This window comes from Mus musculus, chromosome 3 (genome assembly GCF_000001635.26).
Source record: "Mus musculus strain C57BL/6J chromosome 3, GRCm38.p6 C57BL/6J".
In the NCBI taxonomy this organism is placed as follows: domain Eukaryota; kingdom Metazoa; phylum Chordata; class Mammalia; order Rodentia; family Muridae; genus Mus; species Mus musculus.
Window position 1 is genome coordinate 157,391,128 of NC_000069.6, and position 20,655 is coordinate 157,411,782.

At 42.3% G+C, this 20,655-nt stretch overlaps 1 non-coding gene and 1 pseudogene across 1 annotated transcript; one reads left to right on the top strand and one right to left on the bottom strand.

The window, feature by feature from the left end:
• Nucleotides 1-7,134: 7,134 nt before the first annotated feature.
• On the bottom strand, nucleotides 7,135-7,241 carry Gm23379. The gene has a single exon (XR_003954713.1). It is a non-coding gene; the product is annotated as a U6 spliceosomal RNA (small nuclear RNA).
• On the top strand, nucleotides 18,818-19,850 carry Gm5983 (predicted gene 5983; annotated as a pseudogene).

Genomic DNA, 20,655 nt, shown 5'->3' on the forward strand with positions numbered 1-20,655 from the left:
GGGAGGGGGGGTCATAGCATAAAGGATAGTCAGCTACAGGGTTCTCCAAGCTCTGCCTTTGGTATTGACCACAATTTCAAGATGACAACAGTGTAGCTAAGAAGTTACAGTCTGAATTGGCTGGGTTGGCCATTACCTCAATCTGGGTCTGAGGGGTCCTGCTGGCATAGTGGCAGTCAATATTTAAGAGGACTTTAGTTTCCAGCATGAAACAATTGCCTCTAAGGTTCGTTTTCCCCAGCTTTTGAGATTAGTTGGGGAGAAGAAATGTCTCAAAGGCAGAGCATGTTGGAACAACCAATGGCTTGGGATGTTGGCAAAAGGGACACCTTTACTCTCTAAGTGAGAATCATCTGCTAAAAGCATCATTCAACCTTACTGACAGATTCTTTTAAGATTTTTTTTCAGGGTGCTCTTTCAATATTTTAAAGAAAACTTAGATGATAAAATATGGTGCATCTTACATACTCCCCAATCAAGGGGCTATATTTTCTCACTTGTTTTATTGAAAGATTCCAGAATGCCTTCAACAGCATGGTTAAAATGGTGTTTCAAGCCTCATCAGCTGTTTAGATAAGCTAGTTACATAAAACTTTTAGAAAAGAAGTTGATTTTTAAAATTATCTATCAAGTAAGGCTCAGCCTCTTTATAATGGCAGAAATTCCTGCTACATTGAAACTTCTTAGTGAAAACACACACATACATAAAATGTTAAAGTGTCTCCTTGCTTAGAATACTGTATCTGTGAAGTAAAGAGAACATGACTGTAAAAACTGAAGCCCTCAATAATTTCATACCTGGTCACCCAGCCCTGTCCTATCATCACCTCTGATGATAAAGGAATTGAGCAACAGGATGCTGGTGTGCTTATAGGTTGCTCAAGAACCTCAAGAACCGGCCCCTCCCTGTCCCCAGTCCACACCCCTTACCTTTCTGAACAGCTTCCTAGGCTCCAACTACAGCCTCAGCCCCAAACAGCTGGTAGGTGGTTTCTAAACTTGTTCACTGTTTTGAATTTAAAAATAACAACTTCCTCCTCCTTCTCTTCAGCTTTCCTTCATCTTTCCTCTTCTTGTTCAGGGCTGGGCAGGGATGAACCTTGCCTTACACATGCTGGTTTGAGCTCTGTTTCTAAGATGCAACCCCAGTTTTATAGGTGTTTTCCATGTGCAAAAGAGCCTAAAAGTTATTCAAGTTGGAGTTTATTATTGTGCTTTGTGTTCTGAACCCTGACTTGAGGTTTCATGTGTTTTGATGTTTGCAGCCTCGTTTCACATATATTATAAAAATATATTACTAATTATTCTTGAATTCAGTGTGTAACATCTACTTTTTCCATTTGACATTTCCCAACAGTTAATTCAAAAAAAGGAATTGAATTTACCACATTGAAGAAATCCAGTCTTCCTGTTTCTTCTGACAGGGTGTGTTCCACTTTTGAATGTGTTAATCCTTGTATTCCCTGCTTGTCTGTTATTCAAGGCAAGCGAGAGGCCCTTGTGATTCATTTACCTGTGATCCAAGTAAATATAGATTTCCTGTGCTCTGCAGAGACCCCAGGACTTTCAAGGGTTATGATTCTACCACCTAACCTGGAAGGTCTTCTTTCAAAGTAAGCCACTCTCCTCTGTCTCCTTAAAAGAGGCTTAGCTAGGGGTTAGAGGGCTCAGCAGTTAAGAGCCCCTCCTGCTCAATAGTGAGGCTCAGATCTCAGCACCCATATCAGGCAGTAACAGAGCCTGTATCTCTAGTTCCTAGGGATCTTTGCCCACTTCTGGCCTCCACAGGCACCTATGCATGTGCATATAATCTTTTAAAAAATATTTTTGAAGTAACACCACAATTGTTGCAACCTCTTCTTGAAGGAAGAGCCAATCTGGACCTGCAGCCATCCCAGCCATTGTTTGCAAGGTATCTGCTTGAGTAGCCCTGTCTTCTATTTAGTCTTTGTTTGATTTTCTAGTAATTATAGGTAAAATTTTTGAAATACATTTTTATACTATTAGACAGTGTCGAGTATATTTATTCCTTTATGGAAAGACCATAATGAAAGCTCACAGAGCTTAGTAGACAAGGTTCCTTTGCCAGATAAAGGATCATGATCATAAAATGCATTTTCCTTTACTGTTTTGTCTGATTTGGTTTGGTTCTGTTGATATTGTTTGTCTGTTGGGGTTGTTTTTGTTTTGTTTTTGTTTTTTGTAAAGTGTCCAATCTGCACAGCCTTCACAATCTTTTAAAGATTTTTAAAAAAATTTTTTATGTATATGAGTGCACTCGCTGTCTTCGGACACACCAGAAGAGGGCATCAGATCCCATTACAGATGGTTGTGAGCCATCATGTGGTTGCTAGGAATTAAACTCAGGACCTCTAGAAGAGCAGCCAGTGCTCTTAACAGCTGAGCAATCTCTCCTGCCCCTTCATGTTTTGGTGAGACGTCCTTTTGTTTGTTGTTTCTTTGCCTCTCTTTTCTCACCTTATTTTCTGAAACAGGGTCTCTTCAGACAGGACAGGCTGGACTGAAACTTTCAATCTCAGCCTCCCAAGTGTGAATCATCCTTGTTAATATCTAAGTTCTTTCTCCTTCTCAGTGATCTTAACACTGGTGTTATTTCTCCTACTGTAATCATAGAACTTTCAGAATGTTATCACAGCACTGTTCCTCATTTCTGCTTATGTTTCTGGTTTCCACTGAGTGCACACACACACACACCCATTAAATTAGAACATCAATTTCAAACCTGTTTGTTCAACCCTGACTCTGGTAGCATCTCTATAGCTGGCTGGTAGAGCACACCTTTACATGACATTATACTTCCAGTCTGTCCTTGTGTAGGGTATTAGTGGCTCTGTGGGGTATCAGTGCTCCTGAGGCAAGGGCATCTTTCAGTAAGTTTAAAGCATTAAACCCAACACACGTACATACACATGCAGTCAACCTTCCTCCTCCACATGCCTACCAGCTGGCTCCTCAGTGCTATGCAGCAAAGAGGATGTGGAGGAAGGCTATGGTAAGTAGCTGCTTCATTTCCAGAAATTAACATGAATAAAAGATCTTTTATTCATGTTAATTTCTGGTCTCTTTACAGAAATAGCCTCTGAAGGGCATCCTTACAGAAATAGCCTCTGGATGTAAATCTCTATGCTTATGGTTTCCTTGCTTACAGAAATTATGGAGCATAACTTAGTCATCTTTCCTGTCCCAGTGCCTTCTTCTGAGACCACAGGTAACTCAGATCCTGACATCCTAGTCTCTGTCAACTTGGCTTTGTCTCTCCAGCGGCCACACTGGCATAGCACATTGTTACATTGTTCTTACATTATCACAACAGGTTCACACTGCCTCTGTGTATCCAACAGAGCTCCCTCTAACCCATTCTTCACATAACATCCAGGGCAATCTCCTTACCATCTTTAAAACTCTTCAGTGACTTCCATTGTTCTTATAAGAAAACAACATTTACAATCTTACCAAATCTTTCTCCTTCATAGTACCTGTTGCTGTTTGCAAATATTATTTTATCAATTTAATTGCAGATAATCTGTTTTTTCCTCCAGTAGATTCAAGCTCAATACAGATGAGGGTCATTCACTGTTCATTAGTATCAAATATCCTTCCTAGTATTCACCATGTATAGCACATAGTAGGTTCACATTAGTTAGATTTCTGTCATTATAATTAAATGCCTGTGAAAATTACCTAATAAAAATGAAAGGATTCTATTAGTTCATGCTATAGAGACTTCAGTATAACTCAGCGAATCAAGAAACTGCTAAGTTTTGTTCTCTGGTGGGTAACCCAGGTAGCAATGATGGTGAGTATTGGTAGGACCAACTTCAACTCATGCCCAGGAACAAAGAGCAAGAGAAAAGGGGCCAGAGTTACCAAGTCACCTTCCCGGGTGCACCCCAATGACAAGGACTTCCCTAGCCACTTGGTGTTCACAACACCTTCAAATGGTGATATGTTATGGATTCCCTAGCATGTAAGCCTGAATACAGGGGAAGGGGGTAATCATCTGATACCCAGACTCACCAGTATATGAGGAATAGTCACTTACAGATTTCACAAGTCCAGTCTAAAACCCATAAGAACCACAGTCTGTGGAAAGAGCCCAACCTCCAGGAATAGGAACCTTCACCAGATTCCTCTTGTATTGATGTTTGTTCCCTGTTCTATGGTTACATCCCCTCATACCACCCTTCTCCTTTTCTAAGGTGACCTCTGTATCTGCTCACATCTTAACTATTTTCTGTAAGTCCACAAAGGAGGCGGGCTGAGGAACCTGTAGGTCTCCAGTCTCTGGAAACGATGGTTCTCCAATAATTAGGACCTTCTATACAGTTTTCTTAACTCTAAGAGAAAAAGAAAACATGTTGGAACTAAACTGTACACACCCCGAGGAAAAGTGTTTGTTCTCAGTGATAACATGGTCTCCAGCCTTTAAGATAGCCTCCATTCCCTTGAATTATGCAAATCACATCATTATGTAAGGCAGAGCACAGGCCTATGAAGGCTTCCTGCCTTCATTAATAAAAAAGAAAGAGACGCACAATGATCGCTGCTCCAGCATGAGCTATGTGAAATATTTAGCAACCAGAGCCGCCCTTTCTAGGGAAAGCAGGTTTGATTAATGCTATTTAATGCTCATGACAATCCAAAGGCTCACTTACTGCTCTCAACTCCCACTCAAGAAAACTAAGGTGTAAAGAAGAAATGGAGGCTCCCCTGCTGTACAGCTTCAAGCAGCAGACTTTCACCCAAATCCGACTTCAGCCTGTGTCCCTTCCCTATGATGCACAAGGACCCTTTGGAGATGACCATTTTCAGGAATGTTCCAGACTATATGTCGAACAGAGCTGTTTAGTAAAAATTACATAAGTCTATAATTAAATGACATGTTAAAATGTGGGAAGGGCCAGAGGTTGGCTCGGCTGGTAGACATGCTTGCACCCAGAGCCAACTGTAAAAGGTTAAAGGTTGGCAATCAACACCAGAAGCATATTGCTATCCAGATATCTGGCCATGCTGTACTACTGCCAGAGCTTCTGAGTTTGTTTTGTCTATATGGCAAGAGAACACCATGATAGTGAAGACATTTTCCCCAACTCTGCTCATGGGCATTGGATTAGCTTCTGAACGTAGTCATGACGAAAAGTATCCAGACTAGGAAATTAGTAATCAGACCTCACCCACACAAGCTGGTTATTAAAGAAGGTACCTCTTCTCATTATACCAGCCTACCCATAAACAGTGCCATTTCTCACTGTGAAAGTGTCACATCACAGTCCCTGTGCTATGGATGATCTGTTCAGTCCCATGTAACCTTTCAGCCCTTAGTCTAAGGATTCATACATCCTCACACGGAACAGTCTTGGGCAAATCCACTTTGTGTGGATTCCTACAGACGTCCAGATGCCCAAATGAATTAAATGTATTGCTTAATAGAGATCAATAAAATGGGAGATTACTATGGCCCTAAAATGGACCTTGCTGAGCAAGGGGAAATTGATATTTTAATGTGGTATTTTTGAAATATCAGTTTCTTTTGTGGCACTGTGACTGTAACCTGACATGGAGAACTTAGGGGGAGCATTTATTTGGCCTCTTGGTTTCAGAGGGCTCTGTCCATCATGGTAGTGCGACCTGGTAGTGAAAGCTTTTCACAACATGGGACACAGAAAACAGAAAGCAGATCAGAACTGAGGACTTATAACTTTCTTTTTTTCATTTTTTTAAATTTATTTTAACTTTGTAAAAATTAGATATTTTATTCATTTACATTTCAAATGCTATTCCAAAAGTCCCCTATACTCCCTCCCCCCCCCACCACCACCCCTGCCCTGCTCTCCAACCCACCCACTCCTGCTTCCTGGACCTGGCATTCCCCTGTACTGGGGCATATATATGATCTTCGCAAGACCAAGGGCCTCTCCTCCCATTGATGGCTGACTAGACCATCCTCTCCTACATATGCAACTAAGGACATAAGCTCTGGGGGTACTAGTTAGTTCATGTTGTTGTTCCTCCTATAGGGTTGCAGACCCCTTCAGCTCCTTGGGTACTTTCTCTAACTCCTTCATTGCGGGTCCTGTGTTCCATCCAATAGATGACTGTGAGTATCCATTTCTGTATTTGCCAGGCACTGGCATGGCCTCTCAAGAGACAGCTATATCAGGGTCCTGTCAGCAAAATCTTACTGGCATATGCAATAGTGTCTGGGTTTGGTGGTAGTTTATGGGATGGATCCCCAGATGTGGCAGTGTCTGGATGGTCTCAGCTCCGAACTTTGTCTCTGTAACTCCGTCCATGGGTATTTTGTTCCCCATTCTAAAAGGGAGCGAAGTATCCACACTTTGGTCTTCGTTCTTCTTGAGTTTCATGTGTTTTGCAAATTTTGTCTCAGATATTTTAAGTTTCTGGGCTAATATCCGCTTATCAGTGAATGCATATCATGTGTGTTCTTTTGTAATTGGGTTACCTCACTCAGGATGATATCCTCCAGATCCATCCATTTGCCTAAGAATTTCATGAATTCATTGTTTTTAGTTGCTGAGTAGTACTCCATTGTGTAAATGTACCACATTTTCTGTATCCATTCCTCTGTTGAGGGACATCTGGGTTCTTTCCAGCTTCTGGCTATTATAAATAAGGCTGCTATGAACATAGTGGAGCATGTGTCCTTATTATCAGTTGGGACATCTTCTGGATATATGCCTAGGAGAGGTATTGCGGGATCCTCCAGTAGTACCATGTCCAATTTTCTGAGGAACCGCCAAACGGATTTCCAGAGTGGTTGTACAAGCTTGCAATCCCACCAGCAATGGAGGAGTGTTCCTCTTTTTCCACATCCTCGTCAGCGTCTGCCGTCACCTGAATTTTTAATCTTAGCTATTCTGACTGGTGTGAGGTGGAATCTCAGGGTTGTTTTGATTTGCATTTCCCTGATGATTAAGGATATTGAACATTTTTTCAGGTGCTTCTCAGCCCTTGGGTATTCCTCAGTTGAGAATTCTTTGTTTAGCTCTGTACCCCATTTTTAATGGAGTTATTTGATTTTCTGGAGTCCAGCTTCTTGAGTTCTTTGTCTATATTGGATTAGTTCCCTATCGAATTTAGGATTGGTTTTTAAAAAATATGGAATGCTTCACGAATTTGTGTGTCATCCTTGAGCAGGGGCCATGCTAATTTTCTCTGTATCATTCCAATTTTAGTGTATGTGCTGCCGAAGTGAGCACGACTTATAAATTTCAAGATCAGCCCTTAGAGATCTATTTTCTTCTTCTGGACTCCCCACTCCAATACATGTATATGTATATGTGTATGTGTATGTGTATGTATGTGATGTATGTATATGTAGTAGATGTAGATAAGTATGATATATATGTGTATATATATGATGTATATGTATATAAGAGCCATAAACTTGAGAGAGAAAGCAAGGTGGGTACATCGTTGGAAGGAGAAAAGGGGATGGGGTAAAATAAAAAGAATATATATATATGTTAATGTTTGGGGAGCCAAGCATAAGTAGTCTGGAATCCTAACACTTTGGAGATTCAGGCCTGAAGGTTGTGAGTTCAAGGCCAAGCTGGGAAGTAGAGTGAGACTCAAAGCAGGGGCCTCTTGAGAGTGTGTTCACTTTCTTTGCTTTCCTCTACATAGGGGAACAATGACAACTCCCAAGAGGTACAGTGTTCCACATAACAAGCTGTGAGCAGAGACAGGATCCTTACTATATACAGAATTTGCTCACACCTAGATTCTAAAACTGTAAGAAAATTATTTATGATACTCATAAATTACTCAGTCTCAAGTAACACTTACAGCAACCCAAAGCGACTAAGATGAGATGTGCTGAAGGTTTTAAACCAAGTCTGTTCCCAGAGGATTCCGGTATTAAGATGTAACTAGCAGAATCGAAGCCAAACATCCTCTGACTGCCTCCTGACAACTGCTGATTGAACTTGGTTGCAAAGGTTTAACCTGACCTGAGCACTCTCACCTGACCTAGGTGTTCCCACCTGACCTGAGTGTTCTCGCCTGACCTGAGTGCTCTCACCTGACCTAGGTGCTTCCATCTGACATGAGTGCTTCCACCTGACCTGAGCACTCTCACCTGACTTGAGTGCTCCCACATGACATGAGTGCTTAGCATTCCTACCTGACCTGCATGCTCTCACCTGACATGAGTGCTCCCACCTTACCTGAGCATTCCCACAGGATCTAAGCACTCTCACCTGACCTAGATCTTCCCACCTGACATGGGTGCTCCCACCTGACTTGAGCATTCCCACCTCACCTGAATGTTCCCACCTGACCGGAGAGCTATTCTCTGTGCAGATGTTCCACACACTGGCAGACATTTAGATGGATGGGAATGAATTATCCTTCTCTGCTATTTCGACAGTTCTGTTTTGCAAAGATATTTATGAAGACATAAATTTTCAGAATTGGACACATATGAAGCATGCCAGCAGACAAATCTTTACTAATATGTTTGGAGTTGTCCTTTAGAATTTTCTTTTCAAAGAAATGATAATGAGGAATTAGAAAATTGCTGCATTAACAATAAATATCTAACTCAATTCCTCTCTGGTACAACATGCATACCAAGTATGGAATAAGAAATGCAAAATTCAGCTTAAACAAGGCTCTTTTAAAAAAGGAATTGACCATCTTTGATGACAAGCCTAATTCTGAACATTTCATAGATATATAAAATTAGGAGTACTGCCAAGAGGACTCACCTATTCCCCCCCCCCCCCTTAGCCATGTAACCATAAGTTACATAAGCTTGAGAAATACTGGCTTTAAACAAAAATTTTTCAATGCTACACTTCTCAGAACCTTTGCTATACAGGCGTTTGCTGTGAACTTGGAGGGGACTTCCCTGTGGTGTTTATATCAAACTGGGAACTTGTGTTTCTAAGAGCGCTGATAAAGAAACGTGAACATCCCCCTTTGGTGACACTACTCCTGTCTTTCTGTGGTTTTGTTTTATCCTGCTGTGGTCTCCTGTCTAAATGTCACTGCTGGGCACCAGTAGATGATCTATAAAATGTTCCTGAGCACACAGGGCATGAGTGTGTAACATTTTCAAAATGATTCTGTCTCTGGAAGTCTAATCACACAAAACTGGGGGGAAAAAACACTCAGAGATTTTGTTTCAATGTCCATTTTTCCTCTGATGTTCTTTTATTTAATTTTGCAATGGCATCAGTTCTCAGCAGGCTGGAGACCAAAGAACTGGCCCCTTTCCACCAGTACAGACAAGGACTTCTCTAGGTCAAATCTTGTGAGGGAGTCTATAGCTGTGTGATGTCTCTGTCCTCAGAGGGCTAGAGGAAATAAGGGCAAGTTGCTGAAATCAGCTGCTGTCACGTGATGCTTGACACCTCTCAAGGTTCCCAGGAACCTCCCCTTGGACGCTTTAGCTCTTCAATTGTAAATCCTCCTGTTGCCTTCCTCTGTGTAATGTCTCTTAAGCTTGTCTAAATTTTCAAAAATGTGTAGAACTCTAAATTTTAACCTAATAAGTAGACCACACAGATTCTGCCAGCCACTGATCTACAGTTAGACTCATATCATTTCTCTGGAGTGTACAAAGCCCACTCTGGGCCATGAAAGCAAGGAGACTCTTTCTGACTGGATCACTTAAAGGCTAAAACTCTCAGGGCCCCAGACTTCCTGAAAGATCCACAAGCACATATTAACTGCTACCAATGCGTAATCTTCACAGGTATGAACCAGAAAGACTATGAAGAACTACCCAATCAAGCAATAGATGCCACTCATTAGAGTAGAGATTGGTGATGCTGAGATTCAGCTACAACTCCCTGCATCCCTAGGAAATAGCCCCTGGGGATGCTAGACTGACAGGATGGTGACATCACAGTATATTCTTCATGTCTCTTCTCCCCTTTCCCACTGCATAGGCTTCTAACTGCCAATATGTTTTCTGCTTTATATGTGGTCCCTGTGGCTCTTATTCGCATAATTTCAGAGATGATGGAAAAACTCACAAAGTATTAGAGAAGAAATGAAACAAAACATGAACTGGTAGGAAACTACTGGTATTTATATTTATGTTCTGGCCACATACATTTTGATAGATTCTACTTACAATACTGGAGATAGTACATATGTTCATTTCTCCTTTCTTTCCAAAGTGCCCTTGAAATAACACGATAAAAGGTGAATTTATACAGGCTTTCAAAATACTATAAGCTAAAGTTTTACAAAACCCAAACCCAAGGCAGGTAAATCAATCAAACCCATGAAGAAATAAAATGGGGACATCAGAGAAGATGGAAGCAGAAGTGAGGACCCTGCATGAAAAGAACCTCGGCTTCTTACTGATTGGGCAATGTACTGGCTGGCTTTGTGTATCAATTTGACACAAGCTGGAGTTATCACAGAGAAAGAAACCTCCCGTGAGGAAATGCCTCCATGAGATCCAGCTTTAAGGAATTTTCTCAATTAGTTCAAGCAGGGAGGGCCAAGCCCATCGTGGGTGGTGCCATCCCAAGGCTGGTAGTCCTGGAGTCTATAGAAAGCAAGCTGAGCAAGCCAGGGGAAGCAAGCCAGTAAGCAGAACCCCCTCTATGGCCTCTGCATCAGCTCCTGCCTCCAGGTTCCTTCCCTGTGTGAGTTCCAGTCATGACTTCCTTCGGTGATGAACAGCAATGTGGAAGTGTAAGCTGAATAAACCTTTTCCCCCACCCCCAACTTGCTTCTTGGTTGTGATTTTTTTGTGCAGGAATACAAACCCCACCTAATTCATATTGTGATGGTTAAGCTTGTCAACTTGATTGGTTTCAGAATCACTGAGCTGTAGGCTTACATTTTTAAAAACCTTGTTTAATAAGTATACTTAAATGATTTAATCTCCCTTCTAGCCCACCATTCATCGGAGGTGGTAGAAAGGAAAAGTTAATAGATCAAAGGAAGACATTAACCTGTTTAGAAATAGTTCTTTGGACCATCCCAGTCTTTATTGTCAGAATAGCCGCAGTTCAGTTCACACAAATCAGCAGCTGTAGCTTCATCCATTTGCAAATACCATTCACAAATCAGCAACAGCACTTTGATCCAGAAGAAACCTCAGGGCTATGCCAATTGGCCAGGGTTCATGGGATCAGCAAGAAGCTGTCAGAACACAATCAGAAGTTCTTTGGTGCATTTCTCTCTATTAAGTTAGGACAAAGAAAGATCAGCAAAGAGTAACAAGGTGAACCAATACCACACAGTGCCATCCACTGTCTGTTGGGTTATATTTATACTCTTTCCAAATATCACATGTTCTCTCAAGGATCTGTGTAGCAAAACATCACATGACCTTTATCCAGACAGCTACCAGAAAAACACATCTCTCTTCTCAGCAAGACATCCCCCCATGTGTCTGCTTCAACACAAACATCTTCTCATAAGACAATTTCCAGAAAAATATCACATGACATAAGTGAGTCTCCAAAAATACTCCAAAATTTCCACTTCACTGAGAGATTGGCCTTTGAACACCTTTGTGAGGGGGGATCTACATTTGATTAACTGAGTTCCCTAACTGTGGGCAGCTCCATCCCAGAGACTGGGACCAGGACTGAGAATGGAGAAAGGAGTTAAGTACTTTCATCTCCTGCTGTTCCGTGACAGCAAGGTGCAAAGTGACCAGCTGTCTCAGTCTCCAAACTCCAGGACTTCCCTGTCTTAATGGACAGTACCTGGAGCTTTGAGTTGCTTTCATCGGTTGCTTTCAATCACAGCAACAGAAAGGGGAACTAATACAGATAATAAGAGAAGAAGCACTATCAGGAAAGATCAGCTCCCAGAAACCCAGGAATATGCCTGAGCCTCAACTGAATGAGCCCTTAGCCTGCCAGAAGAAAGACAGATCTAAGAGTTGACCCTGAACTCCTCCAAGTCCTCCAACAGCTCCAGGAGCCTGTTTCAATTACAGTCATTTCAAATGTTGGGCATCCAGGCATGAATTTCTAGAGCAAGGACTCATAAGGGACCATAAGATGTAAAGCTTCAGGGGGGAGTAAAGGGTAGTGGCTATAAGAGTCACTGCGACTCAGGTGACTTCCCAGGGGTGAAGGAGTGGAGAGAGGATCCTTCACCCACCTGATGACCTTGCTGTGCTCAGGGGGACCACCTCACACATTTGTGTGTGATAATGGTGTCCTTCCTGCAAGACAGCCACCTTACATGTGAGTAATGCTTCACTGCTCTCCTGTTTTACTGTGAAGACGCATGTCAGACAAGGCACTGACTAGAAACAAACTTCTGATGAAAGCACTGGCAGTGGCTCAGCTCTGACAGAATGCCCGTGACTTTAACCCCTTGATTTTCTCATACCTAAAACAGGAATCTTAGTTCTTTCATTGGTTTTTATAAAGTTTCAAGTGAGTTAATATGTGTGAAAACCCATGTACCACAAGAAATCTGTTAAATTTCTATGTTGTTGATTTTTCTTTGGGGTAGGGTTTGTGTGTACAGGGTAAGATTTCACCACTGGGCCACGTTCCCATCTCTATTACAGTTGTTTTAAGACAAGAGTCAGCAAACTGCACGATACTAAATGGTAGCCTTTTTTTTTTAGGTTAAATATAAGAGCAAACCACACTTAGCTCACAGCCCCCCCACACACACACACACAAAACAGGTTTAGGCCAGCGTTGACCCACTAGCCATAATTTGCCAAGCTGTAAGGGAAGAAACATCCATTCCCTCCCTATTAAAAGAGTGGCATCTCCAGCACTGAAACCTAAATTACATATAAAAATAAAAGAGTAATACAAAATTATTCTCCCAAGATTTGTAGGCTGTGGGTAGGAAGAACATTGCCATCCTCCTCCTTCTCTCAGCTGAGCCTAGTCCAAGAAAGTCATCCCTGGAAACATTATACCTGTGGGAACGATATTTATCCCCCGTGGATGAATTATGTTGACAACATTACAATCCAATGTTGTCAGGAGCCTGCTTCATTCTATAAATAAATTTATAGGTATCAATTTCTCAGGCTATTTCTGTGTAAACATCCTCCTTCTCAGACAGAATGGAGAGGGCACATATGCCGATATTATTGAACAGAAGGAACATAGAGTTGAAAAATGTCAAGTCAGCAAAATCTTGGGAAAGAGAAGCTGGAAGAAGCAAGAACAGAGTCCTTGGACACATCAGGATCTGAGTGAGCGGCCAGGCCAGGCCAGGGCCCCAGAAACCCTGAGGAAAGGGAACTGGCTTTTGTGGAAGCAATACCTGGATCTGTAGGATCTGTATGCCCTACCCTGGGAGGCCAGAGGATTCCTGAGTAAGTCCCCACGGTAATCAGGCTCTAAACATGGAAGGCTGAAGCTTCATGGGGTCAGTGGCAGACAGGTAACCTGAAGCATTTAAATTATTGGGTATCTCTCTGGTACAAAGGCTCAAATAAAACACGAAATTATCAGAACAAATTTCTAACCAGAATCAAAATCAACTAGACATGGTTTGGGACAAAACCATATTCTAATGTAAAGATCATTTAGAGCTTAATTTATCCCTAGCTTCAAGCGCCCTCTAGTTCTCTACCTAGTAGTGACCCTGGCCAGAATTCCAGAACACAAATCATCAGGAGAGCAGTTGATATCCTACCTCTTTGCTAATGAGTTAGAACATGTGGTATTCAATGTAATTAGAAGTCTTAGGGATTTTTCTCTAAAACTCACTTCCCGTTCCTCTGATTGTTTGTTAGCATTTGTGGTTTATTTCTGATAGAATGGGCAATAAATCGTGATGGGAGTATATAAATACTTATTGGCTTAATATTGCTACATTGTACAAGTTTTCAATTAGAGAGTTAGATGATGCATTCAAATAGACCACAATGATTTATAATCCACAAAGTTCAGGTAGAACAATGTCTACAGTCTACAATGCTCTGTTCCACCAGGCATGGTTCAAATTAGATAATAAAACAGTGGATTGTGGTCAATTGTCTGTGTAATATTACATTTAAATTTTATTTAAATATTCCATTATCACTTTTACATTACACACTTTTTTCCCATTCCTTTCTCATTTTTACATGAGACAGACAATTCATCAGGTACAGCAACAGTCTCACTTGAAATGTGAATGACAAACATTGGAAGCAGCTGCTGTGCAGAACAAAGTCTTTCTCCTTCAAAGGCATCTCTTCACCACCCAAGGTTCCTCATATGGATATCTGCTAACTATGGGCATGGATGAGGCCCCTCTGTCCTTAGAACCCACACTAAGAAAGCTCCTAATTTACCCCCTTGGGGGACCTTCTATCTTTTGTCTTAACACAGAGCCACTAATGCCCTCTATTCAAATTCTATTCACATGGAACAATCAAACCAAAGCCAGAAGCCCTTGCCCAAAGCTGGCCAAGGAGTTGCTGAAGTTGTTATTTGCTGGTGTCTGAGACAGAGTCAGTATAAGGGAAAGGTTCAAAAGAAAAATTAACATCTCAAAGATACCCATGTTAGCAAACTATAACAAACCACTTTCTTTGGCTCTGGTATATCTCCATTGAGATATTTAATTACTTTAAACCAAGAAATCTAGTTTTTTGGGTATTTTTCTCCTCAGCATGTAACTAACTTTAGGTTTAGGTACATCTCACTGATACAAAATAATGCCTGCAAGGCAAAGCCAGTGTTTCTTTCCATGATGCCTATGCCCTAAGCACTGTCACTGGAAAAGCAACATTTTAGGAAAAAGCATAGCTACCATATATATGAAAATACCCACTGATTCAGCTATTTCTTCAAGTAGGATTATTGTAGACAAGCACAAGACATATAGTACCCTGGTAAAAGGCAGACAATAAGCAAACATGGGTCCTTTATGGTGACTGTACTGTTTGGTTTTCTGTCAACTTAATACAAGCTAGTCATCTGGGCAAAGGAAACCTCAACTGAGAAAATTACCCCAACTCCATCAATTGGCCTGTAGGAAGTCTGTGAGGCATGTCTTGATTAATGCTTCATGTGACAGGGCCCAGCACTCTATGTGGGCAGTCTCACCCCTGGGCACATGGTTCTGGGGTATATAGGAAGGCAAACTGAGTGACTGGAGAGGTGGCTCAGCAGTTTAGGAGCACTAGCTACTCTTCCAGAGGACATGGGTTCTATTCTCAGCAGCCACATGACAAAGAACAACCATCTGTAACTACAGTTCCAGAGTATTCAATACCCTCTTCTGGCCTTCACAGGCACCAGGCACATGTATGGCATACAGACATATACACAGGTGGAACATTCATACACATATTTTTTTATAAAAAAGAAAGAGGGGAAAGAGGAGACAAGGAGGAAGAAGAGGGGGGAAGAAGAAGGAGGAGGAGGAGGGAGAGGAGGAAGAGAAGAAGACTGTGTAAACCATGGGGGACACGCCTGTATGAAGCATTTTCCATCACTTCTGCTTCAGTTCATGCCTCCAGGTTCCTGCCTTGAGTTCCTGCCTGATGTCCCTTCATGATGGATTGATTACAAGCTGTAAGATGCAATATACCTTTTCCTTCTAAGTTGTTTCTGGTCATTGTCTTAGCTCTTGTTCTATTGTGAAGAGACACCATGTCCATGGCAGCCCTTTAAAAGAAAGCATTTAACTGAGGGCCTGCTTGTAGGTTCAGAAAGTTAGTCCATGACCATCATAGTACAAAGCAGACAGGCATTGAGGCATTGATCTGGAGCAGTAGCTGAGATCTTTACATCCTGGTCCACAAGCAACAGGCACAGAGAGAGACAGAGAGAGAGAGAGAGAGAGAGAGAGAGAGAGAGAGAGAGAGAGAGAGAGAGAGAACACCTCCCAGTAACACACATCTTCCAACAAGGCCATACCTCCTAATCCTTCCCAACAGTTCAACTGGAACTAAACATGAAAATATATAAACCTATGGGAGCCATTCTCATTCAAACTATCAATTGTGTTTATCACTGGATTAGAAAATAAACTAGGCTAGTGGTTTGCAATCTGTTCTTGAAGACAGATGTGTAAAAGTCATTTCTATAATGATTAATTGCAATAATGATTAATTGCAATTCCAAGAGTGGTGAATGGAAAATGGAGGGAGCTGTGGGAGTGTGGAGTGACTGTCCTGAGGAAGCAGATTTTGAGTGACATTTAGAAGGTAGCACAGGGTCCTCACACAGGCAAAGCAACACATCTGACAGCTTTGAAATGGAGAAGATATGGTACCAAATTGTAAAGACGTCATTGAACATGCCTTGGTTTGAGCCCTGTTGGGGGGGGGGGGGAGGGGCAGCAGAGAATCCGAAGCATTTAGATCAGAGGAAGTGAAAAATGGGTGCCACTGAAGAATTCTGGCTTCTCTAAGGAGGATACCATAGACTGAGAATGTACAATGCTTGACCATTATCTGCTTGCAATGATCCAGTCTCTCAGATTCTTTCAAACTGTTGATATAAAAATGTGATCCCTGAAGTTCTCAGACAGTGATTCCTTGAGTATCCACATCCTCTGAAAAGTTGAAGCTTCCTCCACCCGTCCCTCTTCCTCCTGCCTTTCTCCTAGAAGTTTGTCTTAATTACTTCTCTGTCCTTACTGCAAAATGACCTGAGAAGTGTTGTTGGGCTCACAGCTTGAGGTTCTAGTCCATCACTGCAGGGAAGGTACGGCAGTGAAAGCCTAGGCCACTGGTCATACCACATCTTTAACCACAAGCATACAAAGGCTGAATTCAGCTCATTTCCTGCTTTTTATGTAGTCTAAGATACCACCCTGATAATGTCGCCACCCATAGTGCATGAGGCTTCCCACTACAGATACCCACAGTGTTCAGAGCCTGGTTATATACCAGATCTCATCCAATCTTCACCTGTCATGCCAGATCCACCACAGAGCTCCTGTAAGAACCACCTGGAGGTTTATAACCTCACTATGCATGCCTACGACACAGACTGAGTCTTACTTTGAACCCATGTGAGAGTTGGGGCTTTGCCTTCAGCCTACAGTTTCACCCAATGGTGTCCTGCCGTTTGATGACGCTCTCTTCCGGCGAACTATGCTCTGTGTATCAAGAATCAAGAACTATTGCTTCTCATCTGGATTTCTCTCAAGAATCTTCCCTAAAAAAAATCTAGCATCCCAACAATGATTTCGCCACACTGAAGCAAGCAAGATGTTTCTACCGATTTGTGTTAGTGGTTCTCTGTTTCACATCCTTCAGTGGCCTCGAGTTCTTACAATAAAAATCCATATATATTATTCAAGGCACTTGGTAGCTAGGCTTTGCCTACTCAGTCCCCACCATGCCCAGTACCTTTAAGAACTGGATTGGGAGTCAAGCCCACCTAGAGTGCTAACTTGAGTCTCCACTTGCTTATTGCTTCTGAAAAGGAAACCAGCACCCACAAAAGTCAATAAAAAATACCCCCACTATCCCCCCCAAACGTTCTCATTTAATGTTTTGGCAAAACAAACCTACAATGACTGTTGAAAGCTGACATTAAGCTGGATTTTAAAACCAAATAACATGTGGCACAGTGGTGTTTATCAGTGGCCAGTAATTTGCTTCATTATCAATTGTGCATTTTTAATGCACCTGCCAAAAAGTTCTCTAGTTGAAATTGCATGCACGCTGAAGAATGAGAAGAAAACTGGGAACATTTTGTTGAATAGCTCCACAGTCGCCCCTGCTTTGACCCAGCTGAGGCGAATTACTAACTGAATGTGTTTTGCATATAATTTTTCTTAATAGAAAAGTCAATTTCCCCCTGGCCCACAGAAATAAATATTGAGCAAGTCATTTTTTTAAATATCCATTCCAAGGGGTGACAGAATATTAGCATGCCTCCAGGGCCCTCGTCTCCAGCATGCTTGTGCCAGCCCCCACTTTTATAGGCTCTTTCTTCTAGAAGTCAGCTGTACCTCTCTCTTCCCTCTTATCTTAAATACCACTCATTTAAAGAGACTCCCCGCGGCTGTATCTAAGGCTCTCCCTCTTGCTCTTGAGTTTTTCTCCTTTCCCTCACCGCCCCACCACCACCTCTCTCTTTTTGCTCACCTATTTTTACACATCCTTAGCTCCCACAGCAAGTAATTCTGCCCTTTTTTGTTGAGTTGTATATCTAGGCATCTACATTGCTTAGAACACTGAAGTTTCCAACAAGTGTTAGATAAATGAATGAATAAGCTACAAATAAAGAGTGTTAGATTTCTGTCTCCTTCTGGAACTCTCCCCTGCTACTTGTGGCTATGACATCTGGTTATCATAATGTGCTTGAGTCTTTGGCTATGTGCTGAATTAAAGGCAGACACACCTGCTGCCCTGAACTCAGGTACAAGGCTGTGCTCAACACTAAGGATTTAGATAGCACAAGTTCATGGTCTCCTAATGATGTTATGGCCAAACCTCCCACATTTCCCCATAGTTCACAGGGATCCTTGCAGACACTAGGAAACAGTTCAATTACTGAAGTTCAGTCTCCTTACTCAGAAGGAGCCACAGATGAGATACAGCAATAGCCATCTTAAATAAACAAGGAGGACTGGGTTTGGGCTGACTGGTACAACAGTTGTTGTCCACAAACACTGTTTAAACACAACAATCTTCCATGAAAGTAGGTGCTGCTATGATAACCCATTCTACACATGAGAGATTCCAGGACAAGGATGTTAACTAAATTGTACAAGTGGCCCCCTTAGGCACTAGCAGAAGCACAGTCAGATCTGACTTTAGAACGCTTGAGGTCTTGATTTCACTTGTACCTTTTCCCCAGTGATCAAATTTAGAAGTGCAAGCTCATTTTGAAACCAAAACTTATTAAATAAGTAATCAGAGATATGTGAGCAGCCATCTTGTTCCTGTCCCTGACAGTCTCCAGTCAGGGTCATAGGGACACAGAGACAAATGCTGTCCGGGGTAGTACTTTCTGCCACCTCCATAGTGGGCCCCATGTCTGAAGAACAAGGCCATCCTAGGTCCAGGGGTATTACAGGCAACAAGAGTCTTTCACACAGGACAGCATCGCCTTGCCCCTCTAGCACCTCTTCCTGAATATGGAGGAAAAGTACATATCTTGTGCTGGTTTCTGAGGAAGTTTTCCAGTTCCTTTACCCTAAGACTGCTGTAACAGGACCCTACATGCTTAGAAGTGGGCTTACTTGTATTTTCTATCCAAAGAAATATATGTGGTTACCCCAGAGACCTTCTCTACCATATCAGTAGTAGGGTTGACTGTCTGTGTGATTAAGAAATATGGCGCCTTTATTGGAGAATTTATTGACAAACTTAATGAGGACAAAACTGCTCACCTAGAAGTAAAGCAGTTGTGCATCACACAAATCCAAGACGCAATCGACCTGGAGAAGGCACAGCAGGCACCAGGTCAGAAGCACCACTACCTCTTCGATGTTCAGAGGAATAGCATTGCCCTGGCCTTGGAGGTCACTTTCCAGGAACAGCTACATAGAGCATATAAGTAGGTAAAGAATTGCCTGGACTACCATATTTTGGAACAGGGCGTGATGTGTTGCAAGGAGGAAAAGCACATGATAGCATGGGTAGAGAAGCATGTGGTGCAGAGCATTACCATACAACAGGAAAAGGAGACCATTGCCAAGTGCATTGAAGATCTAAAGCTGCTTGCAAAGAAGGCTCAAGCTCAGCCAGTTATGTGAATGTGTCTGTCTCAATTGTGATAGCCAGAGAGAGTTAACTTAAATGGGAACTAGTCTATGTGAAGAACTCTTTCTGTATGGATGTTTTGAAATTACAGTGTACCTTTCCTAAGAAATGATCAAGGTCCATTTAGTGGCTTAACTCTATTGGCCAGTGAGGTATTTCTGATCCTTGCTCTGTATCCAGAGTTGTCTGATAATATTTGAATAAGCAATTTGCAGCAGCTCGCTGCCCAACTAAAATTACCAAGTTATATTTCAAACTTATAATTAGTTAAAAGGTCTTGCAATAAAATGTTTGAAACAGCCTTCCGCTCCACTCGAGCCCCGGGCTTCCTTGCCAGCGGAGTTGCCTGACACCTGCAAGGGCCCACACAGGATTCCCCACGGGATCCTAAGACCTCTGGTGAGTGGAACACAGCGCCTGCCCCAATCCAATCGCGCGGAACCTGAGACTGTGGTACATAGGGAAGCAGACTACCCGGGCCTGACCTGGGGCACAAGCCCCTTCCGCTCCACTCGAGCCCCGGGCTTCCTTGCCAGCGGAGTCGCCTGACACCCGCAAGGGCCCACACAGAATTCCATAAGGGATCCTAAGACCTCAAGTGAGTGGAACACAACTTCTGCCAGGAGTCCAGTTCGAACACCAGGTATCTGGGTACCTTCCCTGCAAGAAGAGAGCTTTCCTGCAGAGAATACTCTACCCACTGAAACTACGGAGAGTGCTACCCTCCCAGGTCTGCTTATAGAGGCTAACAGAGTCACCTGAAGAACAAGCTCTTAACAGAGACAACTATAACAGCTAGCTTCAGAGATTACCAGATGGCGAAAGGCAAACGTAAGAATCCTACTAACAGAAATCAAGACCACTCACCATCATCAGAACGCAGCACTCCCACCCCACCTAGTCCTGGGCACCCCAACACAACCGAAAATCTAGACCCAGATTTAAAAACATTTCTCATGATGATGATAGAGGACATCAAGAAGGACTTT